Source organism: Ailuropoda melanoleuca, chromosome 5 (assembly GCF_002007445.2).
Source record: "Ailuropoda melanoleuca isolate Jingjing chromosome 5, ASM200744v2, whole genome shotgun sequence".
NCBI lineage: Eukaryota > Metazoa > Chordata > Mammalia > Carnivora > Ursidae > Ailuropoda > Ailuropoda melanoleuca.
This window is the reverse complement of record NC_048222.1, coordinates 38,572,513-38,580,704: the sequence shown is the minus strand read 5'-3', so window position 1 is coordinate 38,580,704 and position 8,192 is coordinate 38,572,513.

Here is an 8,192-nt window from a genome sequence, read left to right as displayed (position 1 = left end):
TCATCGTCTGTCCGCAGGCGACTTTCATCACTCTCCTGAGCACTGGCCCGGCACCCAGAATACGACTTCCAGCGTTCCCTAGCCCCGGAGCCGCCCTGGGACCACGCCTGCGACCCCCTGACTCATCTCTAGATTTGTCACCTGTCTGAGGTACCAGGTCACATAGTTTAGCTACTTTTGATATGTCACTAATTTAATCTCACAGCTGCCCTGCGATGAAGGTCAGTCTGTCTCTACTGTGCCGCGGAGAAGGTCAGTGGCTTGCCCAAGGTCATGCAGCGTAAAAAAGCCAGAGGTGGGATTTGAACCCAGGTCTGTCCCAGCCCAGAGTCCAAGCTCCTAAGTCCCACCTTTGCTGTTGGACGGAAACAGTCCCACCTCTGGGAGCTGCAGGCCCGGCTGGTCACCCCGATACAGGCTTCTAAGAAAGGGGATCACGTAAAAGGAAGGTCTTGACCTAACTCGAGGGACCGTCTTACACTCAGTGCCCAGCACGTCAGAATTTGTAGGACGTCTGGTCAGCGTTACATCAAATCACCTAGAACGCTCTCAAGGTGGCGGGAAGCTGTTGAATTAGTAAAATGCATTAAGATGATTGCAGGGGAAACATTTAATCTACAGAGGATAATACACTCTTTGCAGGCATTTTCAAGTACTTTTGAAAACTCCCTTTTCCATGCCAAGAATTGATAGACTAACCTCAAATTGTTCTTATTTGTTCATTAACGTAAGGCCCCCAAGGGCTCACTGTGCAACACTTTATTAGCCTGGATTGAGTAATATATTTTAAAGTAATAAAACGACATTATTTTTAAATTATTTTTTAATGTGGACTTTCCAGCCATTGAGTGCCCTCTCCGATCGGTCTGAATTAGTGAGTTTTAATTGTGGGCAAAGAAGCAATAAGATAATCATTACTAAGATGACGGGAGCTCCTTTTATGGTAGACACACGTGTCGTCCCATTCAGCCTGATGAAACCCTACAACGGGGACACCATGCGTCCCTCCTTCGCAAACACAGAACTCATGCTCGAAGGGATTCCGTCTCTTGTCCAGGGCCGCTGGTTGAGCGAGTGGTCGAACTGGGAGTCAAACTCGGGCTTGTCACCTCTTTCCCTAACACTTACCAAACATGGTCGAGGTGTGAGTTTGGGGGGTGCTGAATGAGGCTGAGTCTTCGCCCAGAAGACCAGGGTTCATGAAAAGGGGAAGGTAAGAAAATAAGAGAAGAGAGAAATCAAGACACATCAAGGCACTGGCAGGAGTCTTCGTTGTTTATCTGCTCGGGATTAACCACCCCCGAGGGCCAGGTAGGCACACCAAGGTGAGTGAGTGTGGCGTCAACTTGGCTAGGCTATGGCCAGGTTGGTCAAACACCAACCAGTCTAGATGTTGCTGTGAAGGTATTTATTAGATGTGACGAACATTTAGATCTGTAGATGTTGAGTAAAGAAGATTAGTCTCTATAACATGGGTGGGCCTCGTCCAATCAGTCGAAGGCCATAAGAGCAAAGATTGAGTTTCCCAAAGAAGAGGGAATCCTCAGCAGGACTGCCCCACAGGATTGCTGCCTGAGTTTCCATCCTGCTGCCTGTGGAACTTGAACTTAGGATTGCAACATTAACTCTTATATACATTTCTAGCTTGCTTGTGTGCTCTATGAATTTTGGACTTGCCAGCAATTCCTTAAAATCTCTCCCCCCCACACACACTAGCCATTATTCACATACATCTTAATTCAGTGCAACTTTCTATGCCACGATAAAATGAATTACAGCCCCTATATAACTGGGATTTTTACATACTTGACCCCTTTGAGAAAGAACCAAAGAAACCAAACAAACAGCTCTCAGGGATTTGTTCGAAGACACCACTTCTGAGTCCGTCTGGGCTCCAGGTCCACCTGATCCCTCCTGCTGTGGTCGGCACTGGCCCAGGCCCCGGGCAGTGGGGCTCTGCAGCCTGGTGTCATCTCCAGACTTGGGCCCGGTGAGGCTCTCTTTCAGGAACCGTAGATGGGTGCGTGGCCACGAGATTTGAAATCCAAGAGGATTCAAATTATCTAGAAAATTCGATTCTCTGGAATTGCCAGGGAATTGACTTCTTTTCTGGAGTCCTTTTATCAGGTAGCATTGAGGACACTCTTATCTTTGTTTTTTTAGATTAATTTATTTTATTTGAGAGAGAGAGCAGGGGGAGGGGCAAAGGGAGGGGGAGAGAAAGAATCTCAAGCAGACTCCCCGCTGAGTGTGGAGCCTGACGCGGGGCTTGATCCCACGACCCCGAGATCATGACCTGAGCTGAAATCAAGAGTCGGACGCTTAACTGACAGAGCCACACAGGCACCCATTATTCAAATATCACCTCTATAAAGAGACTGGCTCATGCCCTCTTGTCCTCCCTTCCACTCCTCCTAGAGAGTGGCGGCAGGACAATGGAGACTGTTCCCATTTTACAGAAAGAGAAACTGAGGTGAAGAAAGGATGTGACTAGCTTTTGATCCTGGGAGGCAGCTGTGGCGAGCCAGGGAAGGAGCACTGGGAGGAGACTCGCAGGCGCTGGCCCCCGGGAAGCCCTGGCTTGTTGCTGGGGGAGCACAGGCCCCATTTAGTAAATTAGAACCAGTCCTGCTCCTCCAAAGAGGTCCAGGCCACTGATAGGGGAGCGTGCGGATGAGCTTTAAAAATCATGATGTTTTTCTTTTCTTACAGTTTATTCAGATCCCAGGCAGCCCATTCTGTGCTGATGCTCTGTGCTCCTCTGTTCCTGTTCCCGGGGAAGACTTCTGGCCTAGGTCTATTCTTGCTGACTCTGGCATAAAAAGTGGCCTGCCTGGGGAATGAGGATTGTAGCCGTCAGCCAGAGGGTGTGGGAGAGACATCGTTGGACGAAGTGGAAGGAACACATGGTCTGGATCCCTGGATTTTAATGCCCCCCCTTTTTAAACTAGCTGTGTGACCTTAGACAAGTCACTTAACCCTTCTGAGTCTCAGTTTCTGCCTCTGTAAAATAACTTAGGGGTCTATCAGTGGCTTTACGTGAAATAATAAATGTAGCCATGCTGTAGAGACGGCAAAGCCCTGTACATAAAGTAGCTAGTGTTTTTTTAAGATGAAGATTTTATTTATTTATTGAGAGAGTGTGTGCATGAGTGGGGGGAGGGGCAGAGGGGGAGGGAGAGAGAGAATCTGAAGCAGGTTCTATGCCCAGCACGGAGCCCGACATGCGGCTCGATCTCACGACCCTGAGATCATGACCTGAGCCCAAATCAAGAGACAGACACTTAGCCGACTGAGGCACCCAGGCGCCCCTAGCTATTGTTGTTTTCGATGCACCCTAAAGGGGATGGGGAAAAGGAGGAATCTAGAATTGGGGAATTGNTGGCGAATTTTGCCTTCTCTGATCTCATGTTATGGGGAGGTCACAGTCCAGAGAGGTTAAGCAGTCGGCCCCGAATTGCAGAGGGCGAGAAAGCAGGATTAGGGTTAGGCAGTGAGGATGGGTGGGAACAAGGGGGATTGTCTGCTTAAGGCCCAGGGACTGGACCAGGATGGGACAGACGGGGGTCCCAGGAGGAGGGTGCTAGGGGCGGTGGGCAGTGAGGTTGGAGGGAGGCCAGGTGGGCAGTGGCTCCAATGTGGGCTGATAAGTCCATGCTGTCCTTGGGGGGAATGCCAGCTCTGTTCACCAAAACCCATGCAGGGGCCGCTAGTGCAAGGACACACAGATCGTGCAAATCACTCCTGACATGTGACTTCTGACCCTGAAACAGGGCAAAACACACATCCAACCCAGGTCATCTTCAGACGATCACAGACCAGGGTCTCAAGAAGTGGGGCAGGGGTGGGGAGGAGGGCAGAGCTTTCCAAGGGAAAACCCAGCACTCTCATTCTCTGAGGTCAAGAAATGTGGGCTGTAATAGTTTTGCCATCATCAAAACTAGGCCTGAGTCACCTTTGGGCAGAAGTCAGAGAACATAGGGCATGGGGACAGGGGTGCGTACCTATGCGGGCACCACACCCACACACCTCTTTCAAAAGCGAGTTTACCACTAAAAATGACCCGAGGCTTCTGGTAACAAGAGTTGTCATTCACGATAGGCCTTGAGTCATTTCTCCCATGAAGGAGGAAAGAAAAAGTCAGCAATAGAGAGCAGGATTCATATCTAGGTGGATCTTGTGTGCCCTGTGTCCCCCTCCTTCCTTCTAGTGAAATATTTACCCTTGTCTCTCTCTTACTGCTTTGCATTTCACCATTAGAGATTCATTCCTTTGGTTATTCAGTCTCCAAGAGCTCTTCATACAAATACAAAAGTTCTTGGGAGAGGCAGCAGGGAAGCCTGGAATGTGGAGTGTGATCACACTCGGGTAACTGGGACCTGGGGTTGGTTTCATCTGGGGCCTGAGTGGCCAGAAGGGGCGAGTAAAGGAGGGGGAGTAGGGACAGAGATGACCACCCTCACTTTGCAGATGAAGAAACAGACTTAGACAAATAAAGACAGCAATTGGTCTGTGGTGGGAGCAGGCCAAACCTTACTTCCTCACCCCAAATTGTGTGTCTTCTGCGGAGTTGTTCGGAAGCAACACCAAGAAATTTGTTTCAGAGAAAACATGCATTCCTGGCCTTCCTGTCTACCTCCAGTGCAATCTAGAATGGGCAGACGGAGTGCTCCCTTCTCGAGCGGGCCATTGGTAAGCTGGACTGGTGGGCCTGGCCCCAAATGGTAGAACTTCGCCAATCAGACGAGAGACTCCCTCCCTCCCTCGCCTGTGCTCTCTCTGTCTCTAGAATTTGAACTGAGACCCAAGGGATGTTGCAGTTGGGGTCACCCTAGAACTCGGAGGTGGGGCGGCCATTACAGGGCCAACAAACATCTCAAGGTTCTGGGTAAGGAGAAACTCAGGGAGCCAGCCAGACAGGGGACGAGGAGCAGAGGTGTGCAGAACCACGAGGAGAGGTGCCCCAGGAAGAGCTCTAGTCTGCCTGGTGGAGGGAGACGCCTCAGTCCCAGGCAGGGACTCTTAGAATGTCTGTCCAGTGGGATTTTGGGATTGCATGGAGGGGTGCCCCCTGAGCTGTGTCTCCTGTTTGTCCTCCTTCTGACTTGAAGTATTCACTGATGTATCATCAAATACGGAATGTCCTGGAGGCAGGTAACTTCAATCCCTAGGTTGTTGGTCTCTGGATCGAGAGTGGCCACTTCTGTACATGATAAAGGGACCACTGGCCCCCACTGCTGATATGGAGAGCCCCCCCCACCACCTGAGACCCTGAGCGTGAAGCCGTGCCTGGGGGGACCTGGGGCTGTATTCCTTGGGGGAGGGGTGAGTGTACTTGGCTTGCAGGAGGGAGGGAGAATGAGCTTCCTGGTTGGTGACCCCAAGAGCCAACTAACCATTAGTGATCATGAATGCTGTTCTCTGACTATCTCTCGCTCCCTGAGTGCGGGGCCCCTGGTAGGACTGCACGTGCAGGCCGCTGGTGCTGGGTGGGGGCAGTGAGCTGTGCGTGCGAGTTTTCACGGCCTGATACCCTTCAGGCTCCCGCCCTGAAGTAACCACATTCAAGATGGCGCTGCTCCTTCAGCCTGGACCCTGGGGAGAGGGAACATGGAGCACCAGCCCCAGACGAGTAAACCCTCCGTGTTGCGAGCCACTTCAGTCTGGCCGTTGTTAGTTACCACGACACAGCCTGGTGCATGCTGACTGCCCTTCCTAGGGTGTGAGCATGGCGCTTGTTCTAGATCCTTCTGGAAAGTAGATAGCAGTGTGGACGGTGGGGCAAACCCAGGCCCCAGTGGCATCCTTGGGTCCCCCCCACCAGCCTCAGTGCAGTCCCTCAGACTGCGGGACAGGAGTGTGGGACAGGAGTGCGGAACAGCAGAGGGCACCAGAGGCCTGTCTCCACGGTCCCCATCATGGCGCCAACCTGCTGGGGCTCAATCAGGGACAGAGCTCAGGGCCTGTCACTGTGTCACTGTGGTTGTGAGCGAGTGTTCGTAGGATGCAGACTCACCCCTCGGGGGGCTTCTGAGAGACTGGGGCCCCACTGGGGCCTCTAAGGAGCAGGCCTTCCTCTCGCTCTTTCCCTCTGGGCCTGGCTCTGTCTGAGGTGTCATGGTCAGCCCCAGAGTAAGGCTGGGAGGGGAGGTCAGGGACCAGGGCTGGATGTGATGGGCACTGCTACACAGAGCCCCCCAGCCCGCCCAGACCCGCACAGAGTCGCGGGATCTGGGCCTTCCCCAAGGCTTCGGCTGCTGAGGCCTCAAATTCCACCGTTACATGTTGGCCGCTGCTTGGATCTGAGATGTGGAAATGCAGCCGCCTTTTTCTCTTTTTGGTGAGGGGTGGGGTAGAGGCTGGAGGGGTGGGGACAACAGCAATGTTTCCTAGATTGACAGCACAGGGCAGGTGTGGGGTCTGAGAGCATCATCAGCTCCCAGAGCTTTGTCCTGGGAGTCGGGCACCTCTGTGATCCCCTGTAGGTCCCTTTCCCTCCCTAGGCCTCAGCTGCTCTGTCGAAAGGGAGTTGGGGCTGGCCAAGCTTGCAGCTCCGTCCAGCATTACAAGCGGTGGTTTTGGGAGCGGGTTTCACTGCTCAGGACCCAGGAGGCAGTCTGGCCTGTTGGAGGGGCGGGAGGGAGGAAAGGGGCCCCTGGGAGTCATTAGCCAGGAGTGGCTGGACTGCTTACTTGTGCTTGCTTTCCTTTCGTGTTGGCGTACGCCTCGGTATTTACACTTCCCTGGATCATAAAAAGACCAAGGTCAGGTCAAGACGGTCCACATAACCTTAGTTGGCCCAGAGTCAAACAGAAGAGGTAATGGTGCCTGAGTCTCCCGCCCTCCCTCACTGTGTTCTCCAGGTGCTGTTCCTGGCCTCTGGGTGCGGTCCTTCCCACTTGGGCAGCAGGTCTGGCCTGGTGTCTGGATCCCTAGTCAGAAAGTCTTCCAGAACAATTAGCAGATGGATTCCAAGCTGGTGCCTTGCGGGTGGGGGAGGGGGTGGGGGATGTCCACCTTCTGCTTGGAATGCTTTGCTGCCCCTTCTCCCACCCTCACCTGTGAGTCAGCCTCCTTGGCTAAAAGGTGGCACCAAGCTTTCTCCAGCAAGAACCCAGGAGCTCTGGAAGGTGCGGTCTCATTGGAGAGGCAGGTTCTGCTCGGACCCTGGAAAGTTGGGTGGGAGCGCAGAGGCGGCCCACTTCCAAATTCTTCTTCAGCTCCCCTGCTGCCCCTGTCCCTCTGAGCTCCGGAGGGAGTAAGGGCATCGCAGTGCTCAAAGTAAGCCATTCTGGTTTGTGACATGTTTTGAGAGTCCCGTCTCTCTTGAGCTGGTTGTAAACTCATTAGATCTGGCAGAGGGGTGTTCGGTATTTTTCCTCCTCCTGATTTCTTGATACTGTCAGGCTCCAGCCTGTATTTGGTCGAGTTCACCGACCTGCACTATCCATTCATTCAGTCACTCACCGAGGCTGGCCAGGGCCTAGACGCCCGGAGATAAAGCAGCAGAAGACAGTCCCTGAAGGGCCCGAGTTTAGTGGGCTGTGGGACTTGTAAATAAGGTTGTCATTCAGGGTGGTAAGGGCCCTCACGGGTGCATCCGGGGTGGGGAGCCTGGCCCGGCCTGGGGGAGGTGAGGGGGGCACGTGCTCTCTGACAAGGTGAGGTTTGAGTTAGATGTGGAAGGAGAGGCTGTAAAAGTTCCCTAGGTGGGGACAGAGTGGTGGGAGAGAACTTTCTAGGAAAGAAAAACACACCAAAGCTGGCAGGGGAGAGGGCAGGGCCCCTTGTGAGATTGGAAGTGTTCACAGCTGCTGGAGTAGAGATGTGAGCAGAGAGGAGGCTGGGGAGAAGGTGGGGTCTGGCCACGGAGGGCCTTGGGGTGCAGGCTATGGGTCATCGCTCTAGTTCAGGAGAAAAGATGAGGAGGCCGATTAAGGTGGGTGGTGGCAGGAGTAGGGGAACAGTTCTGAGACATTGCGTGGGGAGGAGCGATCCAACGGGATGACCATTTGGACATGGAGATGAGGAGAGAGAGGAGGTGAGGCTGATACCCAGGGTCCTGGCTCTGGGGGGCTGCCTGCTTGCAGCCACTCACCCCTCGCCAGAGTCGGGGACTGGAGGAGCTGGGTATGTGTGTGTGGTGAGTCTGGGGTGAATATGGTGGGTTTTGGAGGCCCAAGGCCACTCCA